Here is a 23364-nt window from a genome sequence, read left to right as displayed (position 1 = left end):
AATCAAACAATTTAATTCACTTTCAGAATTAATAACTGTTTTAGGTTTCTTCAGAGTTTGTGTAAATATAGAAACGCCATTATTCTAGATTTGCAGATAATTTTTTTTTTTAGAAAGGAATTAAGTGAAAATTGGAAATTTCTTTGTTGTGCAGTCATTCCGGGTGAGGTGCAATAAAACTCATACAAATAAAAGAGCATTTTATTTATCTTCAGTTGGTTTTCTCCTGCGCATTTTCAAGGTTAAATTAAAGTTTATTTAGAGAAGGGTAGAATTCTGTCCATTATTTGCTAACTGTTTTCAGAATTTATGTTTGCTTTATGTTTCTTAAGGGTCTTTGTAATTATAGACACGGCAAAATTTCAGATTTTTTGAGGAAAATTTTTGAGTTAAGAATTAAGTCAAAATCATCAATTTTCTTAGACGGGATGTCATCTTAGAAGAAGTGCAAAGAAGTCATTCAAACAAAAAAGTGCATTTTATTTTTCTATAGTTGATTTTCTTTTCTTCGAATTTGTGTGATAAACCTCAACTTTATTAAGAAAGTTTGAAGAGCAGAATTCTATTCATTAACTTTATTTTTATTTTTCTTAAATTCTAATTTGTAATTTAATTTATTTTAATATTCTGAAGCTTAAAACTCTGTCAATTGTATGAAAGAAATCAAACAATTTAATTCCCTTTCAGAATTAATAGCTCTTTTAGGTTTCTTTATAGTTTGTGTAAATATAGAAGCGCCATTATTCTAGATTTGCAGATAAAAATTTTATTAGAACGGAATTAAGTGAAAATTTCTTTGTTGTGCAGTCATTCCAGGATGAGGTGCAATAAAACTCATACAGATAAAAGAGCATTTTATTTATCTTCAGTTGGTTTTCTCCTTCTGTGAATTCGCAAGGTTAAATTAAAGGTTATTTAGAGAAGGGTAGAATTCTGTCCATTATTTTCTAACTATTTTCAGTTTTCCGAATTAATGTTTGCTTTATGTTTCGTAAGGGTCTTTGTAATTATAGACAAGGCAAAATTTCAGATTTTTTGAGGAAAATTTTTGAATGAAGAATTAAGTCAAAATCATCAATTTTCTTAGTCGGAATGTCATCTAAGATCAGTGTTTCCCAAAGTGTAGTACGCGTACCCCCAGGGGTACGGGAACAGTTTAGAGGGGGTACGCGTTCTTATGTGAAATATCTTGCAGCAAACGAAAATTTTAAAATTTTTTATTCAAAGTAATTACGTATAATTACGTATAATAAAGTATAATTACGTATTTTTCTGTTGGCTATTTTTTACAGATTTAACAGTTAATATTTAGTGGTGTCAACAGCCAGTTATGATTTTTAACTTTTGTGCAATTTTTTTATAGTAAAAAATACATTCATTTTTTTTTATCAGTGGTACGAAGAATTTAGAAGGGGTACACAAAAGTCATAAGTTTGGGAAACACTGTCTTAGATGAAGTGCAAAGAAGTCATTCAAACAAAAAAGTGCATTTTATTTTCCTTTAGTTGATTTTCTTTTCTTCGAATTTGTAAGATAAAACTCAACTTTATTAAGATAGTTCGAAGAGCAGAATTCTATTCATTAAATTAACGAAATTAAACTATCCCAGAGTTAATGTCTATTTTTTTTAGAGTCTTAATAATTTAGAAGCTAAATCCAAATTTTAAATTAACCCATTTTATTTCATTAATTATATGATCTACTCGATTTTTATCGACAAGATATTCATTCTTTGTTCTTAGAGGATGGGTTGTAAAAACGAAATTCGTCTCAAAGTCATAGCCGATCCGAAATTGGTTTGGAAGCATAAAAGAACGCAAATTGTGACACGCAAGTTGAGTGAAGGGTGGAACTAAAGTTCCTGGAGCCATTATACTTGTTTACGACTGAACAACTCGTTCAAATACGAGAGTAAGAAACGAAAACGACTCGTAAACGAACGATTGAAGAATATCAGACAATCTAAACTTTTCTTCTTTCTTAAAGCTATCTTCTTTCCTTTAAAGAAGACTGCGATTAATCTTCTTTATTTGCTTAGTTTTTTTAAGTTCATGTTCACACACAAACTAATGAGAAAACTTTTGCTTCGGACATATGGCAGTGGTGTAGAAAACTGAAAATTTAAATTTTTGTTTTCGCGATGGAAAGTTATTTTTATTCTTTTCAGCAACTGAGAATAATTTCAAAAACTGTTGAGATTGTTGAAAATGTTCAAATGCATCTAGAACAGCTATCACAAATCAGACTACTAAATAAAGTGTAGGAAGAGATAAATCGAAAGAAGAAAACTTGGTAAATAAATAATATAGATCTTTCTCATAATGAGAAAGAGGAACGGAATAATATGTGGGGGATATACTAACATAAGAAGAGTCAAATCATTTTAGATTTCATAGTTATTGCAGATATCTTTATGGAAATAACATCAATCTTTACATTTATCTTATCTAAAATAATAAATAAAATAGAAAAAATAGGGAAAATAGTTCTCCTATCCCAAATAAAATCAATAAATAAAACGAAATGCAAAGTTAAAGAAGAGAACTGTGCAAATAAATAACATTGAACCTCTCTATTACTTGAAAAATAGTTAGAAAATAATGTTAGGGTTATTTACTGTAGTTTTATGGAGATGATAACCCAAAATATTTTGTTTTGTACTTACCAGAACAAAAATCGGTAGAAAAAACTAACAAACACAGATACTACCAGTAATTAAAAAAAAAAAAAAAAAAACAACCTAAAATAACACACAATGTTTTTGTTGTCGTTAGGCCATTAAGGTAATTGGTGCGATTGTTCTTGTTTTCCAGTGGTGCCATCTATGGCCAAGAATTCGACTTCTGCCACACCCATACGTCGCACCCGTCTATAGGGCGGACCCATTCATACATTCATTCATTCATCCACAGATCGTAATTTTGATCTGAACCGGAGAACGATCTATCTCCAATTAAGTACCTCCAGAGGTATTGATTTGTTACGGGAACATGGAGGACTTTGTGACCGGACTGATTTAACGTGCACTAGTCACCATTTCAGCCGTGATGGATTCGAACTCCCGCTCTCGCATACGTGTGTCTAGCACCGTGCCGATCAGGCTATCCCGGCCATAATATATAATAACATACGTATTTAATAGCAGAAGTAGAATAAAATAAATTTAATTTCAATTTGATAGTATAACAGTCTGAGGAATTAATAATGAGATATTTTATATATGATCTTAATGTAAACAACAACCACTACAAGTAACAACAACCAGTAGCAGCAGTAGTAGCCTCAGCAGAAGCATCAACAACAACAATAATAATAGGAAGATGAAAGAAAACCATTTTATCTCTAATAAGATCAATAAATGAAGTTAAATGAAAAGTTACACGCGACAAAAAGTTCTTACTATTAGAGTTTGCCCTAATGAGATAAGAGTTGTGAAATAATGTTTCAGTGATTTACTAACTTATGAAATGGGGAATATATTATATTTCATTGTTATAATAAAAAAAAAAATATGGAGTTATTAATACAAACATTTTTAGATTTCTCTTTAGAAGATTAAAAAATAGATATACAGACCAGGACTTACAAAATACTAGCTGCTCTTGAATTTGAGTATTTTGATTTTTTTTTTTTGAGCCTAAGGAATAAAATAATAGCTAAATCATTTGAACAGAAAAAATGTAATTGTATGCTCCGGTGCAAGAATAAGATAAGTCTAAATTTTTGATTAAGGATAAATATAACTGCTCCGATTATTTTAAGAACTGGGTACGGATGTAACATTAATTCTCTCTTGTGTAGTAAACAGTATGGAGAGAGGTCGATGCAAACCTGTTATCATTCTAATTTAATTTGGCTTTTACCAATAATTAATGAAACTTGATTTACTTTGTTCTTGCACCAAACTTCTCAATTAGCTAATAATAATAATAATAATTAAAATTACGCTCACAAAATCGAATATGCTACCAGAATCTAAGATTTACACAAGGGTGGGTCGAAAAAATCTAAATACTTTAAATATTTTCTCGGTAGTGCGAAAAGTTGCCAACTACCATCATTAATAAATAGGCAGAATCTTATAACCCTTAATTGATGTTTTCTGTCTCCTCTATAAGCTAAAAGTTGTGAAAGTTGTCTTATTCAAAAAATAATAGATTTTGTTAATACACTTGAAGTAGCACTTATAAGTAACAATTTTTTTTCCATAAAGAACATCTAAACAAAATTTTTGAATTATATATCAATCTCTTTTTTAACTGATATTGATGGGTGGCAGAATTGAGTCTTTTGAATTATCTTCTGCCCAACTGAATAGATCAAACAAAATTTGGGTGCTGTTGAAATGGCAGAAGATATTGAGTTACAGTCGTAATATTTTGTACAGGTATTCTTGCTAAAAATGGTAATTTTTAAGTGTTACTATAAGTCATTCCGCAGGTTAATACATATTTTTTTCTTCAATTTTGTGCATTTTTAGCCAAATTTTCTTAACGTTTGGACCATTGAGGCGACAGTTATCAATTCAGAGTTGAAACATTTTGAATATTTTTTAAAGAGGACGCTACAGAGCGTAAAAAACCTTTCATGGTGAATTCTCTTTCAACTATATTAGCAATTTAAAATTTAAAGTATTTATAAAATTTAGTTCAGTTATATCAAAAGCACTATTATGTTTTAAATACTAAATTCCTTTTTTTTATATCATATTATAGAGCAGCTATCATGGAGAGGAAAGCAATCATTTGATAATTTACCATTGAATGTTCAAAAAAATGTAGCATTTGAAACTTCATAGTTTACTCCTGTTTTATCTAAACTCATATTTTTCTGTACTTTAAATCTTATAGAGAGTTTGCCATTAAGGATTTCTCCGGTATAACATCCTTTTAATGATGCTAGTTCCAGTCTAAAGATAGACTTAGACTTTTTTAATCCACTCTAGTCTTCATCCTGGAAAGTTAAGACATTTATTACTGTACAGGTAAACGTGCAATGGAAGATTATAAAGTATAAGAGTTTCTCACGCGGTATAGCGTCCTTTTAATGATGCTAGTTGGCAACTTTTCCGTGCTAAAGATTCAAGCTGTGACTTTTTTGACCCACTCTAGTCTGCATCCTGGAAAGTTAAGACACTAAGAGGTAAAAGGGCATCGGAAGATTATATAGTATAAAATATCTTTTCTTGTAGAATTTCATATTCAAAATTATGTGATTCCAACATGAAATCACTTTAACCGGAAAGAAGAAATTTTTTTGCCTTTCTCAAAACACGTGCCTTAGCTCCTCGCCAGTGTTTTAAAAATGATTGTTACTTATAATTATTCCAATCATGATATTAAATCATTTAAATTGAATAAAGTTACTATTCATGAAAAGATTCTATTCAGCAAATGAAACAAACTATTGATTTTTGTAGAAGGATCATCAATGAAATTCAATGAGAAGTTCACTAAATTGATTAAACCTGTGCTCAAGAGATTTCGTGTTGAAGTGGTATTCAATATAATAAGTATTAAGTAGATAACTTAGAAGTTGAAGTTTCTCTGTTTTAATTTATTTCTCAGTTATATGACAATTGCTATTGCTAAAGTTTATTTCGGCAATCGCACCTGCTAAGAAAGTTTCAAAAGATTGCGGTAAAGTGCTGTTGTTTATGATTAAAATTTTTTTAAATAATAATATATCTAATTTCAAATCATTTGACGAAATTAAAAATACTTTTTATTAAAAAGTGTTTAGATTAAAAGAATTATATTTAAGGAAGTGATTATATTTATAATGACAGTATTTAAAAATTTACTGGAAAGCGGCTAAAGTTAAAGTATCTATTAGTGCAGAAATGTAATGTGTAATGTCAAAGCATACAATTTTCTTCATAGATTGTGTGTTTTTAGTAAAATTTTTTTCACCGAATGACGCTGCAAGTAGTAAACCTGTAAATCCAAGAGAAAAATTTAAAAATCACATCATAAAATCTTTCTATGAATGAAAATATCATTACAAATAAAATATCCACCATTAGCCACAAATAACATGTAGTAATGGGAGAAAGAAATTTCAATAAATTAAAATACAGTGGGAAAAATGGTAAAAAGGATTCACAGCGCAATTTATTGGAAAATTTCCCATAAATTTGCAGCAAGAATCATTGTTTTAACCATAACTTATTTCCTGCAATAGATTTTTGAAAACAGCTTGTCTAATTTCGGATACTTTGTTAAATTCAAAAAAACAAAAACATTCTCTAGGTAAAAAAAAATGTATTTTTTTTACTCACAAGAAAAGGCCTTAAATATTGGAAGAAATAGACGTATTAAATAATGAGCAAAATTTTGGTGACACAATATGGCTCCAAAACATTACAAATTGTCCTTTTTATAAAAAAAAAATTATAGGGTAATCAGGTTTTTTTATTGTAAGATACAGGGAATATTTAATATTAGGAATAACGGAATTTTTCTGATTTTTAAAAAAAAAATAATTATTGAATCACTACGCAATGGCTTATACAGGTCAGTTTACAAAATGATACAAAAATTAACGTGAATTAAAAAAAATCATACTGTTTTTAATGTTAACAAATAAGGTAGATTTTTTAAAAAGGGACATGGGATCTCCAGAATTCGCAAAACTTTTTTTTGTCTAAAACGTTTAGAAAATTTATGTTTAGGGGAGAGTGGGGTCAATTGTAACAGGGTACGATTGTAACAGAGCAAAAATTTCGAGTGTCGGGTTCTAGATTTCGTCCCTAGGTGGCGCACAAGGTGTATTTAATAAATCTACATGTACACCCCTGCTGGCAACCATTTTTATGTACTTTTGAAAGAGTTACATCACAGAAGATATTTTCACGCTACGTAAGTACTTTTTTTGGTATTAGAATATTATATCGTAACAAAGTAATTTTGCTCAAACAAATAAAAATTATTAACCGAATATGTAAGTGGACACCTTAATTAACATTTCAATAAAAAAAATTAGTTTTGTTAATCAACTAGCATTGTTTTTAAGAAATGAAGCTGAAATGGCGTCTTAGGGACAATTGTAACAATAAGTAAAGGGACGATTGTAACAGCTGAAAATAAATAATGTTATGTTTACAAACCATTACTTAACTTTTTAAGAACCACCAATAGTTTCCTATATCATTTATATTATGTTGCATGTGCATTATTCATTAAAATTTTTAACCCCTTAAAGTTAAAAGTTTAACCCTTTTGGTCTCTGCTCATTATTACTTTTACTCCTAAAATATCACTACTATTTTGATCAATAAAAAATATATCACAACTATGATAATATGTATAATTAACTATGTTTTAGATGAATTTATGAACTGTTACAATTGACCCCGTAAGTGGGGACAATTGTAGCAAGTGCACGACTGTCAAAAATTCTTAATAACTAATATAATAACATTAAAAATAAGGTATTATTTTTTTTTCTAGTATAGGATAGTCTACTTTACTCGTCTGTCAATTAATACTAATAATATATTGGATTTTTTGTCAGTTAAAAATAGTTAAGTAAAAAATGTTACAATTGACCCCACTCTCCCCTACCGTTTGGTATTGATATTTTCATCAATTAATTAGATTATAAAAACCAATTTGAGTTCGATTTTTCCCAATAGTCTTTGCAGTTTGAAAAACGTTTACAACTTTTCATCTTTACAGTTTTGAAACCGTTTGTTACTGATATGGTTTAAAAACTGTTAATACAAAGCTATATACGGTGTTTAGTAACCATTTACAACTAGCATGGTTTCTAAACCTATTCTAAAGATAAAATTTAACTGGACATAGGAGTTAGGTTATGTTAGGCAGTGGGCAATAAAGTTAGATAGTAGTTAAGTTTTTTTTTTTTTTTTTTTTGCCAAATAAACCATGAAATGTGGCTTATTAAGTTTATCTGGTTGTGCCATCTATCGTGAGAAATGGGTAATACTAGGTTTTTTGTGTTAATCAGCTTTTGTGGTGCTATCATCTATGCGTGAATAAGAGTTTCGTATTAATAGTCCAGGGTCTCTAATTGGAGGGCACAAGACACTCCAAACTTTTCATGCGTTGAAGGAATGGAAGAAATATTGCTATGTCAGGGCTGGGATTCGAATATTCATTTAGTCGGCCTCTCGGTTATGGTATGTAGCTAGCTACTAGAAATTAAATAGTTAACAGTTCAAATACCATCATTTTTATGACTATTTGACTGTCTCGGTTAAATTTGGTCAGATAAAAATTAAATAAATTGTTATATTTAACCAATTTTTTCGAGAAGTTTCTAACAGTGTTTTTTTTCCTTTCATTTTGCTTCGCACCAAGCGTCTCAAATTGTTTTTATTAAAATTTGTGAAATTTTAGACATCTTCAGTTAATAGATCTTTCAAATAATATCATGATTGCTAAACATTGTTTTGTTGCCGTTATTATAAAATATTTTGTTGTTGTTTGGGGGCATTGGAACACATAATTTGGTGCAAAAACATAAGTGATTTTTTTTCTTTATTTCTCTCAAACGCTACAAAAGACGGCTACAAAATTCTTGAGGTGATGCTTCCTGTTATGCTTTTGATGGGGAAAAAATTGAATATTTTCTGTTGATATTCGAGATACGAGGAGTAATTTTTGCATTTAGACACATTTTTATGCAATTTTTCTGGAATTCTTTAAGACAACACAAAACAATTAATTTGTACCAGGAAATTAAAAAAAACAATTCAAAGATATCTTCTAGTTCTATTATAAAATGAATTTTTTAAAATACAAAAGTGTTAGAAGTTATTTGAGAAGTTGGCAACATAAACAAGAAATTTGACTTTGCCATTTTTGACAGCCAATTTTCTAAAATAGGTTCTTTATTAAAAATGTATAGAAAATAAAGCGTTTGAACAATTTTTATATTATTATTGACAATAACTCTTAATCGTTTTGGAAGTTGCAGATTTGGAAATCACAAACATCTAAGCCGAAAGGCTACTAAATTCTATAAAACGTATTTTGTTGTTGGGAGTCAAAAATGTCTCAAATTTGAAATCCGTTCTATAATAATTAAAAAATGTTGCATATTATTTTTAAGTGTCTTCGATACATGATCATTAATTAAAAACCTAATTCAATCAAATAATTATTTTATCTGAAAAGTAAAGTAGTGCATAATGATTGTTAATTTTAACACATTCGTCGCATAATTATATTGTTATTGTATCTCCTAATTATGTACGAAATTTTTATAAATAATTAAATACCTACTACAGCTAAATAATTATATTATCAGAACGCAAAGTAACGCCCGATCATTGTTAATGTCACAGTGTCACAGTATTATTGTTACTTATCATACATTAATATATTATTATTAATGTCTCATCATTGTTAATAACATATTTGTCAATTAGTTATGTTATTATTTTAACTCATTATTAAACAGGAAAATTGCATCATTAATTAAATACCCGCTTTAACTAAATAGTTATTTCTTGTAGAAAGCGATGTGATATATTATCTTTTATAAATATAAAAATTTTGTCGCTTAATAATATTAACAATTCATCTACTTATTATGCTTAAAATATTTTTATTTCATTGTTTGATGTAATATACTGGTCAATTTTTTCCTTAAAAGCACCAATCATTATGAAAATTCTTTAAAATCAACACTAAATTTCACATTTAAAATAAACTTTAATAATAACAAAGAAAAAAAATCCCAACAATTTCGAAAATAAGTTTAGCAGAATAAATGTTTTTTATTATTATTATTTTTTTATTTGCTTTTATTTAGAGTAAACGTAAGTCATGACTTTTATATTGAATTCGTTTTCAGGCGACAAACTTTGACAGTTTTATGATTTATTTACTAATATTTTCTTAGAATAAAATAGAGTGATTTTAAATGCGATCAACGGTCTCGTCTCTGTTTATTATATTTTGTGTAACAAATAGAAATTTTCAGAAAGAGTTTAAAAGGATTAAAAACAAACAAAATTCTGACGACATAGGAATTACATTTGAAATAAATTGTTAGAATGGTGAAGAAATATTTCACAAAACCGATCTCTGATTTTTTTCCTACGCTATGGTGAAAGAGGTTATTTTATTATAGTTTGTTTTTTTTAACAGAGAAGTCTAAAACTAACGAATTAATATCAGTAAATTATAAAAAAATTGATACAGTGTTCCGGTTTATAGTTTTTATCGACGAAGCATCAATATATATTGGATGATTATAAAATAAATTTGCTGATATGAATAAAATTTTGCACATCGGTATTTTTTATACTGTAAAGGTATTGCTTTCAAGAAAGGTGTTAAAAACACGATTGCGTAGCTCTCACGGTTACTGTTACAGTGGCAAAATTTCGAAATTTTCGAAAGGCAACATCCACTTTTTTTAAATTTTATTAAAACGCAATCCTAACAGTAAAAACCTAAACTGGAATTGGAACGACGTTTTGAGCACAAGAAAATGCGACGCTAAGCTTTTTCCAAACGTCGCCATTTTTCGTGACCTCTAACGAGAAGAGAGTGTTATATAAAAATCTTTAGAAACCGAAAATAAATTATGCACATGTCAAGAAATCTTTAAAACTATTAATTCATTATTTGTACTTTTTTTCTGTTTTTCAAGGTTTTTATCAGATTTTCTTCTCGCTAGTGGTCACGAAAAATGGCGACGTTTGGCAACTACCTAGCTTCGTAATTTTTTGTGCTAAAAATATCGAACTCCAATTTAGTTGTTTTTTTAAAACTATTACGCTTTGATCAAAAAAAGTGAGTGTTACAATTTTCACCGTAACTGTAACTACGAGAGCTACGCAATCATTTTTTATGCTATTTTGAATTCGAAACCTATATAAATAAGAAGACATAGCGCGTTTTTAATAAGGCGCGTGTATAAATAAAACCAAGACAGTTGAGCGTTAAGTTCTATAATTATGTACAAAGATGTGTAAAAGTCATTTAAAAAAAGATATGCAGAATAAGAATTAAGAACTGTATAGTAAATCATGGGTGGAAATGCCGTCGTACGCCACTAGGGTTACCCGATTTATTATGATCCTGCTGTTCGTACGCATGTGAACTGCCATCTTAATTTAAGATGATTATCCTAATTTTACGTTTAACAGTTATAAGTTCCGAAAATTGCATTGTTAGAAAAAGCTGTATTGTCTCAAACGTCGCAGCTTTTGATAAGTGGTGGCAGTGCACTGATACTAGTAGAAGAAAGATCAAAAGAAATTTTAAATCCAAATATATTTCCCTGTAGTTCCAGAAATTTACATTTAATAAAATACGTATGAAGAGTCTTCTATCCATTTAAAATTGAAAAGTTTAAAAAATAATATTTTCAAAAAATCACGAATAAATTAATTGTGAATAAGTGTTCAGAAGTTTAAGGAAGTGAGAACCCCAGCTAAAATTTAAAACTGAATGAATAAAACTCAAAGCACTAAAAATTAAATAAAATTTTAAAGTACATTTAAAATTTTTTTAATTAGATTGAGGTTTTGCTTTAAAAAATTAATTTCGCACGTAATTCAAAATTAATGTGTGACGTAACACAACAGAAAATTAAAATTGAAATTTTCTGCAGAAATTTTTTTTTCCGAGGAAGGTAGGAAAATTTTGTGTTAGTCAGCTTTTATTCGTTCCTAAATGGTCTTAGCATAACTAATTCAGTTCATCAGTTGTTCAAGCTAACAGAAAATAGAATAATTTGAACGTTAAAACTGTCCAGTAAATTTTCAGAACTTAGCTTTTCTTTATGAATAAAACAATCCGTCTCTAGTATGAATCCATTTAAATGTTTATACAGACAGTGTTTAATATTTTTATTTAATTTTTTATCGCACATAGAATATTGCATTTAATTATTTGCAATTATTCAATTACTTAAGCCCGTTTATCCGATGCATAAGTCATGAGAAAATATTTAAGTGAAAACCAACTATCGTTAACTCAAATTAGCATTATAATCACGATTGTACAGAGTTCAATGAGATGGTAGTTTAATTATTAAAATTAATATTCAGTGAATTATGTCGAAAAGATTATATTGAAAATACCTCTATTGTTTGTCGATTTTCTCCGGGAAAGATTTTGATGTCATAGAATGTAAATGAATAATAAATTTATTTAACGTCTTTTTTAATGTAAAATAATTGCTAGGATCGTAAAATATAAGCAAAAACTTATCTTCTTTATAACTCAACTGTTATTTCTAGACAAATAAATCCTACAACTTGTGTGATATGCATATAAATGAGGAATATGCTTGCATATTTATTAACCTTAATAATTTAAACGCTTGTGTGTAGATGAAATAATAATACTAAAAAAATAAATAAATGAAGCAGTTCAGTTTTATTAGTATTAGATTAATTACTAATTAATTCTTAAGTGAGAATTAAACGCATTCGTAATGAATTTCAGATTTAGAATATTTAGATAATGCATTATTTAATTAGCCTGATTCTAATAAATAAATGCGCTACTCATTTACTATGGAGCTGTTTTAAACTATGAAGTGAAACCAGAATAGCTTTAACATCAATGTAATATTTATTTCTTAAGCTAATTTCAAACTCTGCACGCTACTAAAATTAGGAGCTATTAGCAATTAATAAATGTAGTTAGAATAATAGTTATTAAATTCGCCTCTCATTCTTTATCAGTAGTTTAATCAGTTAAATTATTAAAATTTTCTCATTAATTTTTTTAAGCTTTAATTTTGTTTTTTAAAATTACCTAAAACTATTTGTATGATAAAAAAAAACAACTTTTTGGTATAAGATTGTTAATTTAAAATAATTTCACTAAAGATGTTTTTTCAATGTAATTGTATAGTTGTAAATTGTAAAACGACGGACCAGGTAAAATTAATTACCAAAATAAAAAAAGAGAAAGAAAACAAATATATATTGTAAAATTTAAACCCTGACAAATTAAGAATCTTAAGAACATTTTATTCTGCAAATAATATATTGAACAATTAACGATACTGGATATTAATTGATTTCACAAAATATAAACTTGAATTGAAATTTTTAACAGTAAACAAGTTGAAAATAAGATAGCAGCAAATTATTTAGTTAATTAAACATGAAAACGATTTCAGACAGTTCAGCACAACTAATGACAACAAAACATAAAAACGACTCACCTCGTAAATTAATATAGCTAATAGCTATCGATAAATAACAATTTTGAATGTATCATCGTAATATCTTTGGGAGCTGGTCCCGAAAAGAAAATTATAACCATCTACAACACATCGAATTCGTATATAATTTGCTCCGTGACGAAAAACAAAGTAAAAGTAAAGGTTCGAAAATGAAACTTACTACTGCGCAGACTCAAACAAAAATTGTGCTGACATCTCTGAATTTGAATTAAACAAAATAAAATGATATATGATGAATTGATGCTGCTAGCGTTTAAAGTTACAATTAAGAATTAAAAAATACTATATTCAGATTGAAAATTAAATAGCAATGAATAATAAATTTTTTAAAACTAAACATCCTGCCGGCCAAGGCGGTGGAGGAGTCAGTTCTTGGGTAATGGGCAGATTTTTGTAATGGGTCTGGTGAATTGTCCATTGGAAGTCTTGACTTCTACGACCCGAACCAGTTCGTCACTGCCAGGAAAAGTCCTTAATATTCGGGCTGAAGTCCATTTTAAAGGTGTGGAGATCGAGTCAGTTTTTAAGAGAACTAAGTCCCCAACGGCAACATTCGTTGATGTACCAGTCCACTTAGATTTAGTTTGTAGAGTTTGGAGATAATCTTTACTCCATTTGTTCCAAAATTGAGCACGAAGTTTTTGAATTAAAGACCATCTAGACTTGAGACACATGGATGGTGATGGGTCTCTCTCAGGCAATGAAAGAAGTGGAGCACCCACAATAAAATGTCCAGGGGTAAGAGCCTCTAGATCACTTATTTCTGAGGTTAAGGGACATAACGGTCGAGAATTGAGGCAAGCCTCAATTTGGCACAAGAGCGTAGCCAGTTCTTCGAAATTTAGTATAGCTGAGCCGCATACTTTTAGCAGATGTCTCTTGGTTGATTTAATATTAGACTCCCAGAGTCCGCCAAAATGAGGTGTTGCAGGAGGAATAAAATGCCAAGAGATTTGAAGATTGCTGGAAAAATCTTGAACTGAATTGTCTCGAACAATTTTGTACAGAGACTTCAAATAGTTACTGGCTCCTTTAAAATTTGTGGCATTATCACTGTATACATCAGATGGCAACCCTCGTCTAGCAATAAATCGACGAAAGGATGCTAGGAAGGTTTCTGTTGACAAATCAGAGACAAGTTCCAAGTGGACAGCCTTCGTAGCAAAACAAATGAAAAGTGCAATGTACGACTTTAAGGTGACTTTAGATCTTGGTAAATTTGGTTTGGTTGAAATTGGACCTGCAAAGTCCAACCCAACACGTTGGAAAGGTTTAGATGGAATAACTCGATCACGTGGCAAATCGGCCATGAGCTGGCTTGAAGAAACAGCATTTACCTTTAAACAAGTTATACAGCCTCTGAGGATCTTTCTTACTGTGTTTCTCCCAGCTGGAAATCAAAATTTTTGCCGAATTAAAGATAAAACTACAGAAATGCCAGAATGTAACGAAAGCTTATGATAATATTCTATAATAAGCGTGACAAAATGATGACTTTTCGGCAAAAGAATAGGATGTTTAGCCGACAGTGGCAGATTTGAATTTTTGAGTCTCCCACCAATTCTTAAGACCTTGTCAGAATCTAGAAAAGGTGAAAGGGTTATTATTTTAGAGTTTCTTGGAACACAGCCTTTATTTTTGATTGACTTAATTTCAGCACTGAATTCCACCCTTTGAATTTCTTTAATAATTGCGATAAGAGCATTATCCAGTTCACAAACCTGAAGGCAACCGTTTATCCGATTTTCCGAATTTCTCGAGTTGAACACGAATCTTTTACACCAAGCAATCACTCTTATTAATTTGCTGAATGATGAATATTTTTGAGTTAACTCTTGCATCGAATTACTTTCAACTGCTGAGGCATGTATTAAAGTGTCAGGGTTGGAAGTGTGAACAGAGTTTGGTTTAACCTCTTCAGTGAATGCTGATTTTGCATTAGATAGCCACTCCGGGCCCTGCCACCAAAGTTCCAAGTCCATAAGCTTCTTTGGAAAAATTCCTCGAGTGGCGCAGTCGGCAGGATTGGTAATACCAGCCACATGGTTCCAGTCGCCAATATTAGTAAGTGATGTTATGGCTGCAACTCTATTTTTTACGAACTGATCCTTTAAAGAGTCTGATCGAATCCAACTCAGAACGATTTCTGAATCCGACCATAAGAACACTTGCTTCCAAAATTGATCTATCGAAATTTGAAGATTACTATACAATTTTGCTAGCAAATGAGCTGCACACAGTTCGAGGCGAGGTAGTGATACTGTTTTCAAAGGGGCGACCCTGGTTTTTGCTGCCACTATGTTCACTGAAGCTCTATTTTCGTTGTCCACTACTTTCAAATAAAAAACAGCTGAATATGCTTTGAGTGAGGCGTCGCAAAATCCGTGTAACTGGGCATCAATGATTATATTATTTATAGAGATCAGTCTTCTTTGAATTGCTATTTCCTTTAGAGCTTGTTTTTCAGCCTGGAAGGTTTTCCAGACACATAAGAGTTCTTCGGTTAAAGGTTCGTCCCAAGTTAATTTATTTTTCCATAGGCTTTGCATCAAAATTTTTAAGATGATTGTGGCAGGTGAAAGAAAGCCCAGGGGATCAAAAATCCTAGCTATGACAGAAAGCAGTTCTCTTTTTGAGGTAACTATCTCTGGAAATGAAATGTTCACCTGAAAAGTATCTTGTTGTGTATTCCAATACAGTCCTAAGACCTTCTGACATCGATTTTCTTCTATAGTAACATTGTGCTGCTGTGCAAGAGAGTCTTTGGAAAGATCTGATAGAACCTCTGGACAGTTAGACGACCATTTTCTGAGATTGAAACCTCCTCGTTGCAAAAGTGATTTTAAGTTTGAAACTAGATTTTTGGCATTGGGGATGGAATCTGTACCTGATAACAGATCATCAACATAAAATTCTTCCTTAAGAACTCTTGAAGCATCAGGAAAAGCTTTCTCTTCGTCCTTAGCGAGTTGTTGAAGTGTTTTTACAGCAAGATAGGGAGCACAGGCTGTTCCATAGGTGACAGTTAATAATCTGTATATCTGGATTTCTTCTTCAGGTTTGAACCTCCAGAGTATTCGTTGGTAATCAGCATCCTCTTCATGAATACGAATTTGACGAAACATTTTCTCGATGTCAGCAGTAAATGCAACTTTGAAAGTTCTAAATTTTAGTAATAGAGAAAATAATTCGGGCTGCAAACGAGGACCTGCATGCAATGCATTGTTGAGAGAATTCCCTGAAGAATCCTTAGCTGACGCATCGAAGACCACTCTTAGTTTGGTTGTGTTGCTGTCTTCTTTAATAACGAAATGATGAGGTAGATAAAATGTTGATTCCTTAATCAGTTCGTCGGAAGGAACTCTTTCCATATGACCTAATTGAAGATATTCCGACATGAAAGTTGTGTACTGATGTTCAAGTTCATTATTCTTACTTAGTTTTCTTTCAATGTAGTTGAATCTTTTACTTGCTTGAGTAGCTGAGTCACCAAATTCTATAGAATGTTTGAAAGGTATTCTCACAATATACCGTCCAGATGGATCTCTAGCAACCGTTTTTTCGTAAAATGCTTCACAATCTATATCATTCTTTGATTTCAGTTCAGCTTGAGGTAAAGATTCGAGCTCCCAGAATTTTGCCAACTGACAATCCAAAGATGAGGTAAGATGACAGTTCACAAAGGAGTTTTCCTTATTGGAGTTTGAGAACACTCTTCCTGATAATAGCCAGCCTAGATGAGAATTGAGTGCAGCTGGAGTACCTTTCTTCCCTAAAATTGGTTCTCCAATTAGCAAGTCAGCGTATAAGTCGGCTCCTAACAGAATGTCTATTGGACCAGTTGCATGAAATGTTGGATCTGCAAGCATTAGACCATGCAGGTGTGGCCAGTTGCATGAAGAAAATGTGAAGTTCGGTAAATCACTTGTTATGCAGTCTACAATTAAAGCTTTACAGCAAAAAATGTTCTCATTAAAATGTGGAGAAAAGACCAAAGATACTTCAGATAAAGAAGATTTTACTAGCGTATTATTAATTCCTGAAATCGAATGATTTGTAACAGTCTTTGATAATTGCAGTCTTTTAACACAGTTTTTGCTCACTAGAGATTTCTGACTGCCGTTGTCAATCAGCGCTCGGCAATTAACGAAATGCCCCTCAGCATTTTTAACCTTTATTAAAGCTGTTGATAATAAAGTATGTTCCTCACTTTTAAAGTTTTGTTGACAAGTTGTGCTGAGCTGAATATTATCCCTAGCTTCAACTAAATTTTCAGATCTGGCTGCAGTATTAGCAAATGAATTTGAATTTTGCCTAACTGAATTGTAAACATTAGAATTTATAGGGTAAAATCGATGCAGTGAAGTGTGATGTCTTTTTTGACAAGATTTACAAGTAGAGTTCGAAGAACAAGAATTCGGAAAATGACCCTTCCTTAAACAATTAGCACAAATTTTGTGGCTTTTTATGAGATTCCACCTGTCATCGATGGTCATTTTACCATAAATAGGACATTTAAAAATTGGATGACTTTCACTGCATGTAAAACATGAATTTTCTTTTTTATTCAGAACAATATTGTTAACGAATGCTTTCTTAGGAATCGAATTTTGTTTTATTTCCGTTTGCATTCCATCTTTACAAGATAAACCTTTCGCCTGTTGTTCTAAAAATTTAGCCAAATCAGAAAATTTTGGAAAATCTTGATTTGTCAAACTTAGTTCCCATCTTTGCCTAAGTGTTTCGTCTAATTTACCCAAAATAAAATGAATTAAAATTAAATCGACAAACGAGTTTACTTCTAAACCTAAAGTTAATAAAATTCGCGTAACTTCGTTACAAGTGTCTAAAATTTCAAAAATAGACTTAGCTGAATTCGGTTTCATAGACTTTAATCGAAATAATTTGGAAATTTGAGCAAACGCTAATTCTCTTTTATTATCAAATCTTAAATTTAAAGTTTCCCAAGCATGCTTATAATTTTCTTCGGTAAGTGAAAAACCTGAAATTAATTTAAGAGCGGATCCCTTTACGCTAGCGTATAAATACTGAAATTTCTGAAGTTCCGTTAAATCAGAATTTTTATCGATAGACGTCAAAAATAATTCTTTAAATGACAACCATTTCTCGCTTTCACCAAAAAACGTTGGTAATTCAAATTTTGGGAGCCTTAAACAAGTTTCTGAAAGTTTTGATTTATTATCACTAACATTAGCGGCATTATTACTACATACTTCCGTTTTACTCTTTGAAAATTCACGAGCAATTTTGATTTTTAATAAATCAATTTTAGATGCGATTTCATCAAATTCATTTGAATTCGTTTCAAATTCATCTTCTTTACATTGTAACATAATATCGTTATGTATGCTGTTTAATTCAGACCAAATTTCGTTAATTTGTTCTTTAAATACTTCTAACTCTGCGACATCAATAGAAACAACATCAAATTTCGGATGAAGAATGTTTGAAATTCTAGTAATTTTCCCCTTTAACACACTACGCTTCTTTTTTAACATATCCATATCGAAATCGAAAATACGAAATGCTAATCAAAACAAACAAAAGACTCAGCGTCGTTTCCGGTACGAAATCAAAAGCACGAAAATGCAAATTCTCACGACAAAACAATAGCTCAGTGGCCGTCTCCCGTCTCGACGAGACCAAAAAATGTATAGTTGTAAATTGTAAAACGACGGACCAGGTAAAATTAATTACCAAAATAAAAAAAGAGAAAGAAAACAAATATATATTGTAAAATTTAAACCCTGACAAATTAAGAATCTTAAGAACATTTTATTCTGCAAATAATATATTGAACAATTAACGATACTGGATATTAATTGATTTCACAAAATATAAACTTGAATTGAAATTTTTAACAGTAAACAAGTTGAAAATAAGATAGCAGCAAATTATTTAGTTAATTAAACATGAAAACGATTTCAGACAGTTCAGCACAACTAATGACAACAAAACATAAAAACGACTCACCTCGTAAATTAATATAGCTAATAGCTATCGATAAATAACAATTTTGAATGTATCATCGTAATATCTTTGGGAGCTGGTCCCGAAAAGAAAATTATAACCATCTACAACACATCGAATTCGTATATAATTTGCTCCGTGACGAAAAACAAAGTAAAAGTAAAGGTTCGAAAATGAAACTTACTACTGCGCAGACTCAAACAAAAATTGTGCTGACATCTCTGAATTTGAATTAAACAAAATAAAATGATATATGATGAATTGATGCTGCTAGCGTTTAAAGTTACAATTAAGAATTAAAAAATACTATATTCAGATTGAAAATTAAATAGCAATGAATAATAAATTTTTTAAAACTAAACAGTAATAATGATTAAAAATCAAAATTTTTGCCTCAAAAGGTATGTTAAAGTTCTCATATCATGTTTATATATGTTTTGTAACACAATGCACAATACGAATGAAATAGAATGAATTTCAGCTAAAAATTAAAAGAAACCACAATTTTTAACAAAAAAATCGTGTTTTTAAATTTTTATATTTGCAATTGTCTTAATTAGATTTTCAATTTATAATTGATTCAGTTTTTTTTTAAAAAAATTTTAATTTTTACTGATACAGTTGTATTTTTATAATTTTCTACTAATGATTACCTGTATCAATTGACGAAATAATAATACAATTTTGAGTATTCTTCCGTATTGTTAAGTTTTCATTCATAATATTTTTTTAACAAAACGCTTTGATAAAATATCACGCATTTAAATTATCTTTCAATTCAATTTTTGAAGTTTTATTATTTAAGGAATAAAACATTTCTACACTTTTTAGAATGCAAATTGTTCTACAGGATTCGTAGCTTTTTCAACATTTAAATTTTTATTTTAGCAAATGTTTTTTAGATAAATTAAGATAACGATTGAGCAGAAACTGTAAAATCTAAATTATTACTGATCTCTCCAATACAATATAATATTAAGAGAAAAAGAACTACCAATTAATCGTAAAGATTATGTCATATCTTATTGTATTACTGATATTAGTATAAAATACAAAAGAACAAGTCATTTTATTTTATTGAGTGCATAACTTTTGAGTATGTATTCTATTAATTTATTATTAAAGGAAACGAAAACAATAATGGATATAATGAAAATTCTTAAAATGATTCATACTAAGTAGAGTTAATGACCTTAAAATTATCTCTTAAACCAGTGCTTCCCAAAGTGTGGTACGCGTACCCCCAGGGGTACGGGAACAGTTTAGCGGGGGTACGCGCTCTTATGCGAAATATCTTGCAACAAACCAAAATTTAAACAATTAAAACAAAGCTAGCCATAAAAATTTTAGATTAGGTATTTTCCAATGGCTATTTTTTGCAGAGTTAACAGTTAATAATTAGTAGTGTCAACAGTCAGTTGTGATTTTTAAATTTTGCGCAATTTTTTTATAGTAAAAAATATTTTTATTGGCAGTTTTTTTTATTAGTGGTACACAGCGTTATGAAAAATTTAGAAAGGGTACGCAAAAGTCATAAGTTTGGGAAGCACTGTCTTAAACAATCAAACAAACAAATTTTCAGAAAGAAATGTGTAAAAAGGATGCTTTTTCTTATTCTCCGCTGAAAGGTTTGGAATATAATTCTTAAATTGCTTCGTAGCTAGAGTAATACAAATAAATATTATCAAGTATTTGAAATAATTTAGACTTTCTTACGAGTAGGTTTTTTAGCAGTAAAATGCAATCATAGAAAGAAAGCCACTCATTTATGCGTAGTCGGCAATCTTTTTTTTTCAATTTCTAAATTTATAACAAGATTTAAAGCTTTAGAAGAAATTTAGATACATTTTCCTTTCGAAATATATGAGTGTTTAATTTGTTATTATTGCAATCGAAGAATTTTGTAGGATTTTTATAAGTTTTCGCAAGCTAATTTAAACAGTTAATTCAACTGAATTCATACTGTTGTTAAAATTAGCTTTCGAAAAAAAATTAATATGTTATAATTAATCAGAAAACAGGTCTTAAAATATAAAGATAACTATTATTATAACACTGGTTAATTATTTGCAAAACATTTTTATTAATTGGAAACCAAAAGCTTTTTAGATCTAATTAATGTTCACTGCTTACAGCTGATGTTAACATTTTCCTATATAAAGCCGGAAATTTGATTATTTTTAAAATGTTACACGTTTGCCCATTTAAGATGTTTAATTGTAATAATTATTATTAATATTTAATTTATTTGCCTCATACATAAACGTATTCAAGAGCTTATTTTTCATATTTATACACTCATTGACAAAAAAATTAGCGCACCAAGAAGGAGTCGTCAAAATAAAACGAAATTTTACATACGTAATAACTACTTTGATATAAGTAAATGATTAGAAAATCAAAGAAAAAGGATAATTTATTTCAGAGAAAAGGCAAAAGAACGGAGGAGTTAATACCCCGTTGGACCCCCTCTAGCGCGAATGCACGATGCGATACGTTCGGGCATTGAGTCATACAAGTTCTGTATGATGTCTTGAGACATTTCGTTCCATATTTGCTGTAACCTTGCCTCTAGTTCGTTCAAACTCGTGGGATGCCCAACTCGCCGTCCCAAATGATCCCAGATATGCTCGATTGGAGACAAATCTGGGGATCGGGCAGGCCAAGGAAGAGTAGTAACAGTACGGAGACAGTCTTGTGACACCCTTGCCGCTTGAGGCCGAGCATTCTCTTGTTGAAAAATGGCTCCTGGGAGCCGTTGCATGAGTGGCAACACATGTGGTTGCAGGATTGCATAGACATACCGCTGGGCTGTCATGGTGCCATGGAACAATACTAGGGGTGACCGTGTATTGTAGGCAATGGCACCCCATACGATCACACCAGCTGTGGCAGCGGTGTGTCGCTGTACAGCAAAGTCAGGATTGAGGCTTTCACCACGGGGTCTTCACACACGAACACGATTGTCATCACTGCTGAGATTGAATCTGGATTCGTCGCTAAAGACGACCTGCTTCCATTCCGTTGCAGTTCAGTTTCGTAAGCGGCAAAACTCCAAATGGAGGCGTTGATGGATGGGGGCAATTATTTCTTGGTGCGCTAATTTTTTTTGTCGATGAGTGTATATGGTGTTAGTGATGCATCGAAGTTAAACAATTACGCGAAATTCCATCGGTTTGCAATAAAGTGTAATACTACCCAGTATTTATTCCAATACACTCCTGCGTTTTGATGAATTTTTCCACAAACGCATGCACATTATGCAATAGTCACTAGTAAAACTGTTAATTTATCCATTAATTTCTGTAATTAAATGTTGGTCTAAAAAAATGGGTAACACTAAATTTTTAGTTTTTTGTCCAAAAACGAACAGTTAAGAGAAAAGTATGAACACCGTGCAAAATATCTTTCGTGGGAGGAGACTCACTGATATTCGATTGACATTAGACTCGTATTTTCAACTATAACCAACCAAAAAAATGACTAAAGTGTTTAGGGCTGTGTTCTTCTAAAAGGGATTTTCTTGGTTACGATTCATCTCTTTGATACGACAATATCAGAGACAAATTCTTAAAAGAATCTATTTCTAGAAAAGAAAAGAAAAATGGTATATTGAAATTAATGTGCTGTAGTGTATATTAGTTATATTTGTTATTTATTGTGCGTGCAAATGCATTAAGTAATATGGATGATCCCGCAACTTTCATTGTGTACCCACGGACATTTGGCTCTCGAGTAATCATTAAACATAAATGGAATTTTGAACTATTTTTTAAGTAATATAGATGATTCCGCACCTTTCATAGTCTATCTACGGACATTTGGCTCTCGAGTAATCATTAAGCATAAATGGAATTTTGAACTATTTTTTAAGTAATATGGATGATCCCGCACCTTTCATAGTGTACCTACGGACATTTGGCTCTCGAGTAATCATCAAACATAAATGGAATTTTGAACTATTTTTTAAGTAATATGGATGATCCCGCACCTTTCATAGTGTACCTATGGACATTTGGCTCTCGAGTAATCATTAAACATAAATGGAATTTTGAACTATTTTTTAAGTAATATGGATGATCCCGCACCTTTCATAGTGTACCTACGGACATTTGACTTTCGAGTAATCATTAAACATAAATGGAATTTTGAACTATGTTTTAAGTAATATGGATGATCCCGCACCTT

The 23364-nt window shown here is 30.5% G+C and overlaps 1 protein-coding gene across 2 annotated transcripts in view; it reads right to left on the bottom strand.

Moving 5' to 3' along the window:
* Positions 1 to 23364, bottom strand: part of Scgbeta (sarcoglycan beta) — a 149700-nt gene that overhangs the window by 26174 nt on the left and 100162 nt on the right. Inside the window, exon 1 of one of the 2 annotated variants that reach the window (XM_087154416.1) lies at positions 13165 to 13527. The exons of the other annotated variant lie outside the window; for it this stretch is intronic. The gene's annotated coding sequence lies outside the window, so the exon portion shown is untranslated. Of the gene's footprint in view, positions 1 to 13164; positions 13528 to 23364 lie in introns of those variants that run through there. 2 annotated transcript variants of the gene reach the window in all.

Source organism: Parasteatoda tepidariorum, chromosome 11 (genome assembly GCF_982258835.1).
Source record: "Parasteatoda tepidariorum strain Cologne lab strain chromosome 11, Ptep-v5.0, whole genome shotgun sequence".
In the NCBI taxonomy this organism is placed as follows: Eukaryota; Metazoa; Arthropoda; class Arachnida; order Araneae; family Theridiidae; genus Parasteatoda; species Parasteatoda tepidariorum.
This window is presented reverse-complemented; position numbering and strand designations above follow the sequence as displayed.